The 19,030-nt window shown below is 40.0% G+C and overlaps 1 long non-coding RNA gene across 1 annotated transcript; it reads right to left on the bottom strand.

Annotated features, from left to right (window-relative positions):
• Positions 1–722: 722 nt before the first annotated feature.
• Positions 723–18,408, bottom strand: LOC113224953. The gene is made up of 2 exons (XR_003309580.1): positions 18,135–18,408; positions 723–1,438 (listed from the first exon to the last, which is right to left on the bottom strand). It is a non-coding gene; the product is annotated as an uncharacterized LOC113224953 (long non-coding RNA).
• Positions 18,409–19,030: the final 622 nt, after the last annotated feature.

Below are 19,030 nucleotides of genomic sequence, written 5' to 3'. Positions count from 1 at the left end.
AGCCTTGCCCACTCTAAGATTGTATTTTTAAAATTCCTTCACATGTTTTCTATTGGTAATTTGATAGTTTATGAATAAGTCGAGATCAAAATTTGTTTTCTAAATGGCAAGCCAGTTACCTCAACACTAGTTACTGAATAATGATCTTTCCTCCATGCCCCATCTCCTACATACACACTGATTTAATTTTCTAATTTCTTATTTTTTATTTTTGAGACAGGGTCTCACTCTGCTGCCCAGGCTGGAGTGTAGGGGCACGAGATCACTACAACCTTCACCTACCAGGTTCAAGTGATTTTTGTGCCTCAGCCTCGAGAGTAGCTGGGACTACAGGCATGCGCCACCATCCCCGGCTAATTTTTGTATTTTTTAAGTAACAATGCAGTTTTGCCATACTGGCCAGGCTGGTCTCTAACTCCTGTCCTCAAGTAATCTGTCCAGCTCAGCCTCCCAAAGTGCTGGAATCATAGATGTGAGCCACCGCGCCCGGCCAACACACTGATTCAACAAGTCACTTCCTGGTGTAAGAATCTACTATCTAGGTGGTATGGACTTCTAAAATAATCCCTTGAAATGGAATACCAAAATGTTTTGTTCCAATTTGTACTGCAACTCGCCAGAAAGGTTATTTCCCTGAATTCTCACCAGCATCCTTTATAAGAGTTTTTTTTTTTTTGAGTAGCAAAAAATACATAATTTCCATTTCTTTGATTGCCAAACAATTTAAACATTTGTTCACATGCACTGTCCTCTTCCCTACTTCTATGTTTTATTTGTTAACATTTTATGCCCATTTTTACACTGGAATATTAATGCTCCTCTTTGATTTTAAACAATATTTACTTTCTCTAAACAGTTGTCCTTCAATTTTGTGATGTTTTGAAGTACAGTTATCTAAGTTTTTAATTTAGTAACATCTAACATGGTCTTTTATAAATTTTTCCATTGCTCTATAGGCTTACAAAGTCTTCTTTTGGAGGATGAAACCTAATTGTTACATATTTACTTTCTGGTATTTTTCATTCTTCCTTGTGCAACGGTGCCCAGACTTTTTGGCACCAGGACCAATTTCACAGAAGACAATTTTTCCACAGATGGAGGTGGGGAGTGGGAGCGGGGATGGTTTCATCAGGCATTATATTTTCATAAGGAGTGTGTGACCTAGATCCCTCGAGTGCAGTTCACAATACTCCTATGAGAAATGAATGCTGCCACTGATCTGACAGGAAGCAGAGCTCAGACAATAATGCTCATGGCTGCTTGCCTCCTGCTGCGTGGCCCAGTTCCTAACAGGCCACACACCGTGGCCCAAGGGTTGGGGAGCCCTGTTCTTGTGGATCCACTTTTCACCTGGTGTCATGTATCTTCAGCCTCAAGAACTTCCATTAGCATTTTTTGCTATGCAGGTCTCCTAGCAATGAATTCCTTCAACTTTCATCTGGAAAAAAAAAAAAAAGTTATTTCACCTTCACTTTTTATGGATATTTTTGCTGAATACATAACTCCAGGTTGATATCTTTATCCTTTCAGGACTTTAAATAGGTTATTACATTGTCTTCTGGCCTCCATTGTTTCTGACAAGTCATCTTTCCTGATATTTTAATTCCCCTGTATAGAATGTGCCTTTTTTTCCTTTGCTTGCATTCAACATTGTTTTCTTAGATGTTCAGCAGTTTGATAAAGATGTGCCTAGATGTGGTTTTCCTTACATCTATCGTGCTTGGGGTTCAACTGAACTTGTTGAATCAATCTCTCTCTCTCTCTCTCTTTCTTCCCCCCGCCCCCCACTCCTGGAATTCTAATTATTTGTATGTTAGTTTGATTTCTGTCCCTGGAGCAAGTGAGGCACTATTCTTTTTTGTAATCTTTTTTTCTTCGTTTGGTAGACTGGCAAATTTTCATTGATTTATCTTCAACTTCATCAACTTTTTCTTCTGTCGTCTCCAATCTGCTGTTAAATCCATCCAGTGAAATTTTCATTTTAGATACTGTACTTTCGGGTTCTATAGTATCTCATTGTTCTTTTTTTATAGTTTCCATTTCTCTAATGAGATTACCCAGTCACTATGATATTTCCCCCTTTAAGTCCTTAAAATATTGCAGTTGCTATAGTCTGACTGCTAATTGTAGGGTCTGCTACCTATTTTTGAGGGAGTCTTGACATGGAATGAACCATATTTTCCTCCTTATTTACATGTCTAGTAATTGCTTATTATAAACTGAATATTGTCGATATGTTATAGAGGCTCTGTAGTCTCTTATCTTCTCCTGAAGTGTGAGGACTTTTATTATACTGGGCAGTTAAGTCACTGGCTAGTCAACATGAACTTCTGAAAGCTTGGTTTTATGCTCTTTTAGAGTAGATCTGTGGAAAGCACTCATGTTTACCAATCCCTTCTATCTCGGTGGGAATCAAACAAATTCCGTCACCCCTGCAAAAGCCATCAGCTAAAATCTCTACTTAGTTTTTTCTGCCTGCCAGCTGTTCTTTTCCACTGAACTCCTTGGAATCTCCCAAGCACAGTTCTAGGGGACATCTAGGCATCTGAAGGGAGTTTACCCACAGATTTTTGGGCTACTTACCATAACTCCCTCCTTTCTGGGATTTATCCTATTTTTGGCCACTTAACTCCTTTCCCTGATACTTCAAGCCAGTAAGACTCCGACTTTCTGCTTAACTTTCGGCTGCCCTACACTACATAGACTATTCTTTAGGGGGAAAGATGTACAATTTTTTAAGGAAAACATCTGGCAGTTTTCCAAAGGATATCTTCATCTAGGCTTTGAGATACAGTATTCTTGAATCTGTACAGGATGCTGTCACAGGGAATTTTAGCCTACTTATGCATCCATGATCTCCACAATATAACTGCTTACCTGACTGCTTTTTAAAAATGATCCTTTAAAAGATTTTCTTGCATTATCCAATACCTGGAACTGTAAGGTCTTCTACGAATGACTAAATCTGTTAAACTTTTTGCCTTATTTGCTCCAAGTAACCTGCGTAAATATTAATTCATTTATTCTTTCAACAAATATATTCAGTGCCTATCATGTGCCAGATACTCTTGTAAGTGCTGGATAGTGAACAAAATAGACAAGGTCCCTGTTCTGTGGAACTTTCATTCTAGTACATTTAAGCATTGAACAGATACTTCAGATGATATCTTCTCCAAAGAGTAACATGCATAACTTTGCAAGGATCTAAATTTTAATGAAGTAACTCCTTCTTTTCTAAGCATAATTTTAAAGAAAAAAAATTGATTTTTATTTGGGCATATAGGGTAGTCCCATAATTGAAACCAGTATTTATTAAAATCTACTTTAAAGCGTTCTTCCTAATAGAGTTTAGATACTTTTGACAGCACTCTATTTTTCATAGTTACAATGGTTTTCTAATACCCGAACATTCTGGTAGACAATTTAAGTTGCACAAAAGAAATCACTATTTATCTAACCAAATGATCTAGTATAGAGAATATTCATTTTGCTCACTGGGCATAACTTTAGGAACCAGTATTAGCAGATAAAAGGTGGGGAAATCCTCAACCCTAGACTCACTATTTCGGATCTGCTCAGCCTCTGGTGCTACATAAGGTTCCTAAGGCAATGAACAAAAGAAGTATCTGTCTTTGTGTAGCATTTACTATATGTAGTGTTGCAAACACCACCTCAAATTTAAATAGCTGTATTCAAATTTAAATACAGCTATGTACAATTTAACGTAGTAGCTGACCACCAAAAAATAGATAATTATCATAAGCCATCCTTTGATCAGACCACAACTTTAAGTGATCTACTAGAAATGATGTATTTCTACCCAAGCAATTTTGGCCCAAAGTAAGGAGAGTTTTTTTTTTTTGAGGCGGAGTCTCGCTCTGTCACCCGGACTGGAGTGCAGTGGCCGGATCTCAGCTCACTGCAAGCTCCGCCTCCTGGGTTTACGCCATTCTCCTGCCTCAGCCTCCCGAGTAGCTGGGACTACAGGCGCCCGCCACCTCGCCCGGCTAGTTTTTGTATTTTTAGTAGAGATGGGGTTTCACCGTGATAGTCAGGATGGTCTCGATCTCCTGACCTCGTGATCCGCCCGTCTCGGCCTCCCAAAGGGCTGGGATTACAGGCTTGAGCCACCGCGCCCGGCAAGAGAGTTTTTATAAATCTGAATCATATCATTAAGAGAAGTGTGAGACATTAAACTAGATTCTCATATATCGCTTTCTCTTAACAGAGATAAATCACTGAAGTTCATTATAATAAAGTTTGCTATTACTCAAATATCTCATTTAAATGTTATTTTTAAGTTATGTCATTCATCATCTATGCTTACTTATGAGTCTTGCTTAAGAACCTCAAATTTAGAAATGTCATTATTTTCCTCTAATAAATTGATTCCCCAATCTAACTACCAAATTCAGATACCAAGCAGCAATGCATTCTCTGGGCATTATTCTTTTTTTTTTTTCTTTTCTTTTTTGAGACAAAGTCTCACTCTGTCACCCGGGCTAGAGTGCAGTGGTGCGATCTCAGCTCACTGCAACCTCCCCCTCCCGATTTCAAGCGATTCTCGTGCCTTAGTCTCCCTAGTAGCTGGGACTACAGGCACGTGCCACCATGCCTGGCTAATTCTTGTATTTTTAGTAGAGACGGGGTTTCACCATGTTGGCCAGGCTGTTCTCCAACTCCTGGCCTTAAGTGATTTTCCCACCTCAGCCTCCCTAAGTGCTGGAATTACAGGCGTAAGCCACTGCACCCAGCCTCTGGGCATTATTCTTACTGCCCAGGTAATAGTATTTATTAAACATCTCTTTCTACAGCCTATTAAACTAAAAATATAACAAGCACAATACATTTTTAGAAAAAAATTAAAATGCTTAAAAATAACAGTTAATGCATGGACTGGCTTCAGAGAAATCCATGAAATCTCAAAGTGTATGTTAAACTGTGAATATATGTATATTCTAGTCACAGGATACATCCACAGCTTTCAACACATTCTCCAAGGAATCTAAAGTACAATGAAAGGTTAACTGTTAACACTAAGATGTCAGATTTAACTTGCCAGTAAAAGTTAACAGTTTCTGTAAATCCTTCCTATTCTTGCTAATTTATATTACTAGTACAACATTCACAGCTGTACCAATTATAAGCTCAGTTAGAAAATACTTATATTCAATTAGAAGCATTCCAGTTGAAGTTGCAACTCTTTCCACAAGAGTTAAGTTTTTGGGAAGGTCCCTAAACAAAGTCTCCGATTCATCACACAAGAACAAACATTATGTGGATAGATGGCCTAGAGTAACCCATCACATGTATTGAAAACAAAAATCATATAAAGGTTAATCAATATTGTATATTCAAAGGACAGGTGACCATAAATATGTCCATAAAGATATTATAATGCTATTGTGTCATCTTTACTTAAAATGGCAATTACCACCAAAAAAATTTTCAAGCTGATTATTCCTTATGAGGTAAGTCAATTAATAATCTATTTAAAATGTATTAATAACAGGCACGAAGAGGTTAAGACATTTAATGCCCAATGCGAAAGAAAGCAATGGTACTAGACATACAATCTAAATATCTTTCAATTATTTCAATGTGTCCTTAGAAGCGTGAGCACATAATATACAGATCTAAGGAAACCTAGGTTCTATGATCCCTACCAAGTGGTTTTATGCCTTTTGTTCAGAAAGGCCCTCTATCATCTGTAAAATGGGGAAAATACTATTGTGAAGAGATGCTGTTATATGCTTATCTGCTTCATTTTCCTCCTGAGCACAAAGCAGAGCTACATTTTCCCATTCCACTTATGGCTAGGTGTGGCCATGTTATTAGTCCTGGCCAATGCAATCTGAGTATAATAATGTATGCCCTTTCAAGGACCGACCTCTAAATCATCCCTGAAAACAACCTTCAAGCTCTCTTTCTCTTCACACAATGGCTGGCTGAATGGAGTTAATTCTAGTGGGTGACTATAAGCAGAACTTAGAGGACAGAGAAGTCACAAGATGGAAAGAATCTGGATACCTGAGCACTCCACATGGTTTTTTGTGTGAGAAATAAATTGTTATTGTGTTCCACCATGAGATTTTGGGTTTTCTGTTACAGACAAAATCACCTATCTTACCCACCTTAAAGTTGGAAAATATAATGAGGTAACAAAATTCAGATTAGCTTGGGGGGAAAGTTTTTTTAAATGCTATACAAATGTGGGGTAGTGATAGAGTACATTTTATTGAGTGAGTAAAGCATGCACTTTGGAGTCAGTATATCCTGAGTTCAAGTTCAGCCTCTGAAACTTATATTAACTATGTGACATTGAGTTAGATTACTAAGACTCAGTTTCTTCAATTGTAAAATGGGAATTACAGTACCTATAGTCCATAAAGATTAAATAAAATAACACATCAAGAATTCAGTAAAGGGTATGGTACATATAAATCACTTAAATATTATCTGTAAGTATACTCATCTGAGAAGATAGCACAAATATATCTAAATTTACCATGTATTGGGTAAAAAAAAAAACTTATCACACATTAGGTTACAAATAAAACCAAATGCTTGCCTCTGAAATGGCTTCCCTAATGTAATCAGAATAGCCACTTGGAAGTTTGGAATACATTATTAAAGTACACGAATTTCTCAAAGGTAAATATAAATGTACAGCTAGTACAAACTTACCTCAAGTGGTCTAATATTAAAAATGGAATAAATATTTATAATTCAACTACTTATAAATGAGGAGATGGGGGTAATACAACTTATAATCAGTGTAGGCAAGTATCAGTTTCCAACAAGTTATTTAGAAAGTAAACACTTATCAAGACCCAGATATACTCTCTTGGGTTCTAGCCTTAAGATAGTTTCTATAATCTCTCAGAAACAGAAACTCAAAGTTCAGAATAAGCTATTCCCATAAGCCACAAAGCCTCCCAAAAGAGGTATTTTTTAAACAGCTTCATAATCACGCACCTGCCACATTTACCTGTTTAAGCCTATATCTGATTGGGAGAAGAACAAAATGGTGCTTTGTGGTTTTAATAATACTCATTACAAGTAATATTCATTACTCAAGTCATTACAAAAAGTAAGCTGCTGCAGAAAGGAATAAAGCATTACTCATTCAATTTCCCTGGTAAAACATTTTGGTTAGCTTATTCCAGGCCCTCTTTGACAAGAAGAGCAAACAATACAGCATTAGGGAAACCACAGGAAAAGCAGAGTGCAAAATGCCAGGTATGATCAAGTGTCCAGAGACATGCAAGTTTTTAAATAGGTTTTAAAAAGATGCCTAGCTGTCAAAAATTTCCTTCAATTGGTTAAAACAGACATTGCTGAAGAGAGACTAATTTGAATGCTGCATATCCAAAGGAAAACAGACACATTTTGCTTACTGTGTCTCTTGGTTCTCAACAGAAGGGAAACACTGACCTAGTATTAGATCTTAACCAAGTTTGTCTATGTTTTTGAATTTTAACTTCCATATTCAAAAACTAAGGTGATTAAGACCAGATAATGTCTAGGGTCCCTTAGTTTCAAAAGACTATGATAATAATATACAAATATATAGGCAGTTTTAATACACAGAATACTCTAGGTTAAGTAGATGATTACAATCGTCTAGGATAAACAAATAATTGTTGTTTCTGTTTTTTACAAAATGTCTCCAAATTCTCCCAAGTATTAGTACACTCTTCTTAGTAAATTCAATGTCAAAGTGAATTTTACCAAGTCTCATGATTAATCTGATTCTACTATTCGGACAATTAGAAGTATTAAGTGTTTGGACCAGGTGCAGTGGCTGGCTCACGCCTGGAATCCCAGCAGTTTGGGAGACCAAGGTGGGCAGATCACCTGAGGTAAGTAGTTCAACACCAGCCTGGCCAACATGGTGAAACACTGTCTCTATTAGAAATACAAAATTAGCTGGGTGTGGTGGTACATGCCTGTAATCCCAGCTACTTGCGAGGCTGAGGCAGAAGAATTGCTTGAACCCGGGAGGCGGAGGTGAAGTAAGCCAAGACTGTGCCATTGCACTCCAGCCTGGGTGACAAGAGCAAAACTGTCTCAAAAAGAAAAAAAAAAGTATTAAGTGTTTGGACTAATCTTATCCTAACCACTTTCTCTGGATATCCCTCAACTCCACACAAAATATTGATTAACAGTAGCATCCCATCTCTCCAATTCTGGAAGCTCATTTGTCTCTTTCTCCTAAAGGACACCATGAGTAAGGGGGAGGGAAGACCTCTGGTTAGCTAAATCACTGTGTGTGCATGTAATTGTATGATATATGTACAAAAGAGATAGAGTGTAATCTGTAAGGTGTTTGGGAGAGATCTATTTTCTTCAAACTAAAAGTAATTCTCAGATGGAATACTATCTCTTGGGAACCAAGAGGCACAATAAGCAAAATGTGTCTGTTTCCCTTTGGGTATATAGTATTCAAATTAGCTTCTCTTTACACAAGTCTCCTCAAAATGAGATTAAAAACTCATGTACAAAGGAAATATTATTAACTGTATAAGGAAAGAAAAGGGAGTATTTTCTAAAGACAGAAAAATCTAGGTAATAATTACACAGCAGGTAAACAATTATAAAGGTTTATCTCTGTTATGGCTTTCTTATTGAGAATTCAAAAGCAACAAAATCAGTTGGGCATGGTGGCTCATGCTTGTAATCCCAGCCCTTTGGGAGGACAAGGCAGGCAGATTACTTGAGCTTAGGAGTTCAAGAGCAGCCTGGGCATCACGGTGAAACCCCTTTCTACAAAAACTACACAAATTAGCTGGGTGTGGCGGTGCACACCTGTAGTCCCAGCTACTTGGGAGGTTGAGGTGGCACGGTTGCTTGAGCCCAGGAATTCCAGGCTGCAGTGAGCTATGATCACACCACGGCATTCCACCCTGGGTGACACAGTGAGACCCTGTCTCTGAAAAAAATGAAATAGAAAAGAATTAAAAAATAAAATACAAAAGCAACATAATTAGTTTAACTACAATTCTAAAACAGACTATTAAATTAGATGTATCAGATATTTAACTAGTCAACTCCTGGGAGACAGTAATCCAAAGACTAATTTGAAAAAGTAGCCATCAAAAGACAGAGTGGGTCTTTAAGTAAGTCAAGAAGATACAAAGAGTGAAAAGGCTACAAATTCTGGACCTATTTCACACACGCGAAAAAACTAGCCATGTAAAAGTCCATGTGCTCATATACTTACTTGCTCTTCTCAAGAGGCTGCACCAATTTTATGTGTCTGTGAAACCTATCTTTCTAGTGACACTAGCATTCTAATCTAACCTATTTTGTAAGTGAGAAAACTGAAGTTTAGAGCTACTAGGTTTGATGTACCACCACTAGTCACACGAGGCTATTTAAATTAAAATTAAATTTTAGTTCCTCAGTTGTGCTAGTCACATTTCAAATGCTCTACAACCATAGGCTATTGGCTACCATACTGGACTGAACAGGTCTAGAACATTTCCTTCACCACACAGCTCTGTTCTACCACACAGCTCTGGTCTAGAGATGTGACTTACCCATCTGCCAGCTAAAGTGGCAGAGCTAAAGGCTCAGTGTTCCTACTATCTTACTGCCTAGACTAGGCCTTCATTAATCACCTGGTATTCAAATTACCACATCACCCTCTTTGTTAAAGTCTGCTTACAAATTTCCACTGGTTTCCCCGAGATGAAGAATAAATTTCAAGCTTCCTGTGGCATTAAAAGCCCTCCACAGTCCAACCTCAGTTTCTCACTGTTCTACATAAAAACCCCACACTTTAGCCAACTGACCTATTTGTTAAATATCTTAACAAAACATACATAGTTTCACCTCTATGAATTTTCCTAAGCCTTTGTCTCTGCCTAGAGTATTATTTTCCATCTTCTGTGCTAGTCCTACTCCTCTTTCAAGGCCCAACTCCTATCTTATCTCCACAATCATTCTAGGTCAGTAACTATAAATAAGCATTACTAAAAGTTACTCCATGCTCTTATATACAAGTTTACAAATTTCTAAATATCGTCTAAATATTTTAATATTCTTCTCTACTAAAAGGTGGGGGAAAAGTTTGGCAGAGGAAAGGTGATCAGTGTCGGTGTGGTGTTGATTACTATTTTAAACAGGATGATCGGAGTCTCATTGAAAGGGTGGCATTTAGCACAGACCTAAAGGAGGTAAAGGAGGTGTTAGCTATGTGGAAATCTGGGGAAAGAGCATCCAAGGCACAGAACAGCCACTGCAAAGGCCCTAAGGGAGGAATGGGTCTGGTATGCTCAAGGAACAGCCAGGAGGCCCTAATATCACTGAAAATAAATGAGCAAGGCAAAGACTATCTGAGATGCATGAGAATGCCAGGTTGTGTGGGGTTAAGGCCACTGTAAGGACTTTGGCTTTTATTTTAAGTGAGACAGGGAAACTTAAGGGGTTTCTAAAGTGACAGAGATAGTTTACAATCTAAGAGTTTAAAAGGATCATTCTGGTATTGTGAACAGATAGAGGTATCAAGGATGGAGCATGGAGAACAGTTTAAAGACTATGGAAGTAATCTATGAGAAAGATGACGACAGCACATCAGTGAAGGTGTTGAGGACATGTTTTGATACATGTTTTGAAGGTAGAACTGTAAGGACTTCTTGATGGATTACAAGAGGATTTGGCCTGATTAACCAGAAGGCTGAAACTGCTATCAACTGAAATGGGGAAGGCTATGAAACACAAGTTTCAAGAGGGAGTCAAGACCAGAAGTTCATTTTTAGACATTTATATTTGAGATATCTCTTATACCTAGGCAGAGATGTATATCCAAACACCCGTTTGATAAGCCTAGAGTTTAGGAAAATAGTAAAGCCTAGAGCTGTAAATTTTGGAGTTGCTGTTATTTGGATGGTATGTAAAATCACAAACACAGACGAAATCACCAAAAAGTAAATACTAAAGAGTAGGGAATGAGGCCTGTCGCATTTTAACATTAAGATGTAGGGGAGAAGAGGCAAATCCAGTAAAGGAGACAGAAAAGGTGGAAGGGGGATCATGGAGGAATTACACCTTAAAGAAGACAAAACCTGTTGGTCTATCCTACTAGTGTTTTACTCATTTCCCCTCCTCCACATCAACTACATCTTAAAAAGCATTCAAAGAGCAAAGAAGGAGCAAGTTAGGAGAGAGAAGAAAGAAATGATACAAGCAAAAATAACAAAATGCATCTTACAAGATATAATCGATTCCTGTTGAGACTGGAGGGTATTAAAACACTTCCTCTGATATTTCTCAGAATTAGAATTCTAACGAAAGTCTAGTCTCTGACCATCACAGCACATGATATAAAACAACAATAATTAGAGATTTTTGGTTTACTGAAGACTTTGACTGTATATTAGTTTCCTGTGGCTGCTGTAACAAACTACCACAAACTGGTTGGCTTAAGACAATGGACATTCCTCTTACAGTTCTGGAGGCCAGAAGTCCAAAACCCAGCAGTGCCGTGCTCCTACTGGGGCTCGAGGGGAGAATATGTTCTCTGACTCTTCCAGCTTCTGGTGACTATAAGCATTCCTTGGTTTGCAGTTACATCACTCCAATCTCTGCCTCCATGAGCACATTGCTTCCTCCTTTTCTGTGTGTCTTCTCTGCAATTTGTCTACTTTTCCCTTACAAAGACACTTGTCACTTGATTTTGAGGCTACCTGGATAATCCAGGATGATCTTATCTCAAGATTCTTAATTACATCTGCAAAACCCCTTCTTCCAAATAACATTTGTAGATTCTGGGGATTAGGATGTGAACATATCTTTTGGGGGGCTACCATGCAACGCACTACAATATGGTTCTGGAAATTTTTGCTAAGGACATCACTAAGGTATGCTGTATTTATGCAAAAATCTAAAGGATAATAACTTATGTGCATAATTTAAACAATGGGCCAGGTGCAGCGGCTCATTCCTGTAATCCCAGCACTTTGGAAGGCTGACATGGGCAGATCACTTGAGTCTAGGAGTTCGAAATCAGCCTTGCCAACATGGCAAACCTTGTCTCTTGTAAAAAAAAAAAAATACAAAACGATTAGCTGGGTGTGGTGGCAGGTGCCTGTCATCCCAGCTACTGGCAGGCTGAGGAATGCGAATCGCTTCAACCTGGGAGGCGGAGGGTGCAGTAAGCCAAGATTGTGTCACTGCACTCCAGCCTGGGTGACAGAGCGAAACTCTGTCTCCAAAAGAAAAGTTTTTATTTACTTATTTATTTTTAAGACAGAGTTTTGCTCATCAACCTGCCTGGAGTCCAATGTCGCGATCTTGGCTCACTATAACCTCCACCTCTCAGGTTCAAGCGATTCTCCTGCCTCAGCCTCCCAAGTAGCTGGAATTGCAGGTGCCCACCACCACACCCAGGTAAATTTTTTTTTGTTTTAGTAGAGACAGAGTTTCACCATGTTGGCCAGGCTGGTCTCCAGCTCCTAACCTCAGGTGATCCACCCACCTTGGCCTCCCAAAGTGCTGGGATTACAAGCATGAGTCACCATGCCTGGCAAAAGTTGGTTTTATATTAAAGGGTATGGCTATAAGGAGAAATCTATTTGATATGGTTATATATACAACCAGAAGTCTCAACTGCTTACCAGGTAACCACTGCCACCCTTGGTTTGGATAAAAGAATTACAGTCATTGTGCTATATACATCATATACCCTGAGATAATAGGCTTTTCTAAATGGTTATTTTATTTTCCCCACTTACCTACTCACACTACTTACCAGTTCCCATCCCCACTTTCCAAAGGACCTTATTTCATGATTCTGATTTAAGGATGCCTATATAAAAAGTCCCATTTATTCCATACAAAAACTGAAAAACAGATTTGTTCAGGCAATATTAAATAGATGAGAGATTTAAAATCTGGTGCTCAAACCAACCTAGTCGTCTCTCCTGATTCTATTTAAGAGCATCTTGTATTGATTTGTTGTTACTGATTCCAGTGTGGGAGGTAACAGTACATTCTACATGCACTAGTCTCATGGGAACTTCTATCCTGTGTTTCACACTGAGCCTTGCTCTGATTAGTTACTAATAATCAGAGGATCTCTTTTATAACAGTATTGTCTGAGTAGCCCAGAGTGTTTCAAAGGCATAATTAACTTATACAATCCAATGAAATAGATGATGAACATCCTTCCTTATTTTATCTTATTTTAGAGATGGTGTCTCGCTCTGTCACCCAGGCTGGAGTACAGTGGCACAATCTCAGCTCACTGCAACTTCTGCCTCCCAAGTTCAAGTGATTCTCCTGCCTCAGCCTCCCTAGTAGCTGGGATGACAGGTGCCTGCCACCAAGCCCGGCTAATTTTTGTATTTTTTAGTAGAGGCAGAGTTTCACCACATTGGTCAGGCTAGTCTTGCCTGCCCTCAGATGATCTGCCTGCCTCAGCTTCCCAAACTGCTGGGATTACAGGATTATATATGGGGAAAGACAGTAACGCACAAAGTCATTTTTGGGGGAGATGTAAAACTGAGAGAAGACAGGTAGCCTGACTTTCAATCCAACTCAGTAACTCCAATTTGAAGGTGTATGCAACTCTGTATTTGGCCTCAAAAGACACATCAGTTAGAAAAAGACTACAAAAAGACAAAGAAGTTCTGCAGAAAGAAACATGTCATACAAAATGCCCCTAGAGCTACGCTGTCCAATACAAATAAAAGTATGTAAAGTCACTCATGATAATCTTTTGGATCTATTGGCTTAAATGCATTATGAAAACTAATTTTGCCTGTTTCCTTTTACTTCTTTAATGTGGCACTAGAAAATTTTAAATTATATTTGTGACTCACATTGTATTTCTATTGGACAACACTGCTGAAGAGATAGTTATAAAATAAATACCTTAGATTGTAGATACTTTAATTCTATTAGCAAATACTTACGCTACCTCTTTTACTGTCAGGCTTATGCTAAGTGCTGAGATTTGAAGAGTGAACAAAGAAAATGGTCCCTGTCATCACAGAGCTTGCATTATCTCCTATACTTCTGCACATTTCACATAGTCCCATTTGTGATTATGCATTAGAATAACTTAATTTAGGATATCTTACCATTTTCAGGGGCAAATGCCATACTTGACTTAGAAATCACAAAATATAAGTCAATAGATTCATGCTAATGAGCTTATTTTTCTGATATAATATTTATATTAATATGCTATATAATATTTATCTGGAAGCCTAATATCATCACATTCCCAAAAGCTTCTTCTGGTTTCTTGCTCCTTCCCTTTAACAACTCTGGCTCCCTCCTTATGGCTCACTTCTACCAGAGTCTCTTCAACTGGCAATCTGCCTGCTATTCAAATCATAAGGACTATTTTTACCCTCAGGGGTCTCCCCAACAGGACAGAAGTTAAAAATGCTAAGTATACATAATTTTATGGGGCCAACTCCAGTTTTTTGGACCAAAGACTCAGTTTCGAAGTTTCTTTTGGGCATAAACAAGCTAACGTGATTTCTGAGCAGGATTTTGCTTCAGAATTCACTGCACAAACTTATTTGAGACTTAAAACAACGGATCACTTCTGTCATATTGAGAGTTTCATGTAACAACACCTTCTCAAATAGGACTTCTAAAAGAAATTAACACTAATTTTTTAGTAAATGATTTATAAAATAAAATACTAGATAACATCAATAGGATAAGACTATATAATGGTTTTAAGGCTAATGGCATAACTTTCAAAAAAATATTACCAATAAAAACAATTCTTCAGGTGTTAATGACAATGATAAAGAGAGCAACACAAACAAAACCTACTTTATCAAAAAGTGTTACTTTTTTCCACTTTGATACATAAAGTACCACTGACATATGATAGCTTTTGAGAAACAAATGAAATACACAAGTTTTAAACACCCAAAGTGATTTCAACCCAAAGTGATTTCAACCTATTTGGTTGAAGCCTACCACCATCTGAAATACAGGTATGTTTAGCAAGGAAATATTATCCCTTAGTCTTAAGATGTGCAGGTATGGTTAAGTAAATGAATTGTTTCAACGTTAGGCATCTTCTGTCTGCTAACAAAGAACTGGCATGACTTAGAAAATTCATAATTACTCCTAGTTGGAGAAAAAAATTTCGGAAGAAAAATTTAGCTATTCTCTGAAAATAGTAAGATGAACATTTTGATTAATAGCTTTTAAGCTGAAGTACTACTCCATATACAATCATAGGTCCTTTCAGACAATGTAAATTAAACTACCATTTTGCTATGATATGCTAGTTTGCCAAATACAATGCAATATGCAATCAAATATAAATTTAGAAATTCAACTTTACTTTGGGCTTTTGCCCAAGGTGGCCTAATTTTTATCTTGGCGAAGAATGTTAAAAGAGCATGAGCTTATTAGTTCAGTACAAAACCAGCCTGCATTTGACGGTCAGTTTTCACTTGTTAATGACATTAGAGAAACGAATAACAATTCCCTAAGATTTCCTATATAACCTGAGTACAGATGATATAAGTGAGCAATTCAGATGTAAATATTAATATAACAAAATTTATCTCCAGCTTACTCTGTGCCTAGCACTTGACTAGGAACTTTTACATGTTATCACAAATATTTTGCCTTCTTTTCCCTACTTGGAAATTCCAGAAAACTATGTATCTCAACCATCTGTGCCCTGTAGATTAAAAACGACAACAACAACAAACTATGTGTGTTGGAGAAGGAGGAGAAATAATTTGAAACCAAAAAACTTCTATATAAATCTAAATAAGTGTTCAAGATATAAACTGCTGCAACAGGAACAACAACAACAAAAAAACCGTGGGGGGCAGGGGGTGTCAGAACCTTGCATAATATACAAGTGATTATTTCAAATAGTTAAAACAAAAAGTTTGCTTTTAATTACCCATATTTAATACTAAACAACCCCATAACAAATAGTATCCTTCAATCCAACCCCATTAAAATAGAAGTGATCCAAGTGTCTTACATCCTCAACTGCAAACATACCGCTTTACGACTTCACTTACATTCCAATTTGGGAAGTGCATTTACTTTCCACCAAGATGTTAAATATTTTATTTATTCATCCATGTTCTTGAATGAAGTATCTTTAAAAATACGAATCTTAGCGCCTCTCATATATTAAGTAGAAAATAATAGTTTTAGTCAAGCAAAATACATCAAAAACTCAAATCACCAATTTTTTAAAAAAATCCCAACACTGGTTGACAGTATGGACAGTTTTTTACGTTAAGTCTACTGATCAACTGAGGGATCTCTTAAATGAGAAAACAAAATTTCCAGTGGCCACTATTTGGATACTAAGAATTGAGTTGTGCTTCAACTCCTAAAATAATGTTGCAGTTTTAAACATTAATCTTACTGGAATCTCCTGGAAGCTGAGATAGTGAAAAAAGTACACTAACGTTAGTTGCCAACTGTAATTTTTTCCTCAAAAAGACACCTTGCGATGACATTAAAATATTTTTCCATGGACACGTAAAATTTAAACTTCAGTTAAATTCCATACAGTAATTTTAAAAAAGAGAACATTAACCAGGGCATTAAACTAACAAATTTTAAAAGTGTTTTTTAGCACAATTTGGTTTATTAAGTCCCAAGGCTTAATTCTAAATCTTTACCATGGAACTGTAGCAAGGAAAGAACATTTGAAAATACGATCATCGCCATTTTCTAAATAGAGAAGTATTTACATTTTAACTCAATTCAGATAGTTCAGTCAGTGTTAAATAAGCATAAACAGGTAAATACGGTAATGGCTTGCATTATAAACAGAAGTGGTAAAATGTGTATGAAGACGGGTAATGGCAAAACTGAAAATAAAACTTAGGTAAACCGTCAGACTTCAACCAACCAAAAGTGTCAATGAATCTATGTTAAAATAAGAAAAGATATGAAAAACAATAAAAAGATAGCCATGTTCTTAAAAAAAAAAAAGTGGAATGTAAAGATCATAATTTAAGGCAACCGATCAAAGGAAAGGACTGCTTTAAGCCTCCACTGTTTACTAACACTTAAAATTAGCATTTCCAGCCAACACCTAGGTTTGAAAATTGCAGCGGCACTTAAACGCTGTCTTTTCTAACGTCACCCCAACAGAACATTCTGCAACACTGTGGACAGTAAACATTAAGCAGAGTAAAGCATCGTTCGTGTATTTATCTCTCCAAGGGCCAATGGGAAAAAATTAAACCTTTCTCTCTCCCATATATAGCCTTAACCACTCTCTTCCCTCTTTTTATTTACTGCCCTTGTCGCGGGGTTAATGAACCCTAAACTTCTTTTTCTTCTTCCCATTAATGGAAATGGGGAAAAAAGAGCAACTGCAGAGTGGAACTCAGATAGGAAAAACTGAAAATTCAAAGTAGTAGCATTACTTGCTGGGCGAGGGCTGGGAACACCCTAAAGGCTTAGCATGAGGAGACAATCCCGGAAGACCCCCGTTAACATATACTTCACCCCAAGGCTACACCGTTTTGGTGTGTTGTGTAATTTTTGGTTTTGAAGGAGGTGATAGCAGTCCCGGACGAACCTTCCCCGGGACACAGCTCCCCTCCCTAGGGCCCCTGGCAGCACAGCTTGCGGGGCGACGTCCCGACTCCGAATTTGCAGCGAGGCCCGGAAATCGGTCCCGTTAGAGCCGATTTCACCCGTCAGGAATGCGTTCCGCCTCCGCCGCCTCCCCGCGGCAGTCGCCCTTGGGTCTCCCCTGCTTCAGGGGTAGCAGACAGCTCGAGCGGAGCGCCGCCTCGGCCCGTCACAATATCGCCGGGCCGGCCGCCGGCCGCCGGCCGCACAGGCACTCGGGCCAGGAGGACAGGGCTTGGGGCGGATCCCACGCTCCGCCTCGGCCCCCGCGGCCCAGGAGGCGCCCGCGCCTGGGCCGGGTAGGGGACCCGGAGCTGCCCGAGGCCTGACCCCCTAAGCCGGCCACAGCCCCGGACCCACGCTGGACACTGGAGGGGGGCGCTTTTCCCACGGGACTTCCGAATCCATTTCTGTCCCGGGGAGGGGCGCGAGGGCTGCGGCCCGGCCAGAGCTCCCTGGGTCGTAAGCGAGAGCCGCCCCTGCTCTCCCGCTCCGGGGCGCAAGCTCCTCCGGGTGCCCGCCCGTACCTTTAACTCCTCAGAGAGGGTGCAGCGCAGAGCGGCGGGCGAGTAGGCCCATCTCCCAGCAGCGGCGACAGCAGCCTGAGGAAGCGCGGGGGAGGGTCCCTCCGATGCGCCGAGGCGCCTCTCAACCGGGGCGGAGACGACTGAGGGGAGGGGTCCCGACTGCCGCTTTCCCGAACTCCTCCTCCGCAGTTGCGGCTCGACGGCTGCTCCCGGGAACCTGCGCCGCAACTACCTCCCGCAGCCCCCGCTTTCCCTGCCTCCTCCTCCCACTTCTTCCTCCCGCCCGCGGCAGCCCCGCCCCGCCCCGCCCCGCCCCCGGCGCGCCGCCCGCGTGCTGTGCGTCATGGCGTCACGCCCACCGCGCCCGCCGCAGGCGGGTCTGGACGCGGTAGTTCTCTTGCGCACGTTCGTTCCGCGCCCGCGCAGAAGGCGCGCCGTTGCACCCGGGTGGCACCGACTGCGGCCCCCACGCCTGTCAAGGCCTGTCAGTGGCGGAGGCGACTTCGCCTCGAGCGCGCCGGGCGTTGGTACCGGTGTCTCCCTGCCCGGTTCTCCGTGGCCCCGAGAGCGTCTCCTGCAAGGACAGGTCGGGGTGACTGGAGCTGCACCCGGTTGAAGGGAGTTGCCAGACTTGGCGACCCTGGCTCTTGGCAGTTTGATGGGCAATATTCATTCCTTTGTGTTCTCAGGGTTCACCTGCTAGATCGGCCGGCCCAGGGAGAGAAGTGCCGGAATGTTGCAGCTCTCGGCGAGGAAATGTCCTTTCCCAGAGGGCGGCAGCACCCCGTGAGTCTGCGGCCGCCCTCTTAGTCTTAGTGGACCTGTCTGCAGAGGCTGTTAGGAGCAGTACTTAGCCACAATAGCAAGCCTTCGTGAGGGTTTGGAGAGTATCTTCC

The sequence above is a fragment of the Piliocolobus tephrosceles genome, chromosome 7 (genome assembly GCF_002776525.5).
Source record: "Piliocolobus tephrosceles isolate RC106 chromosome 7, ASM277652v3, whole genome shotgun sequence".
Classification (NCBI taxonomy): domain Eukaryota; kingdom Metazoa; phylum Chordata; class Mammalia; order Primates; family Cercopithecidae; genus Piliocolobus; species Piliocolobus tephrosceles.
Note: the sequence above shows the minus strand (reverse complement) of the source record. Positions and strands in the feature narration are given on the sequence as shown.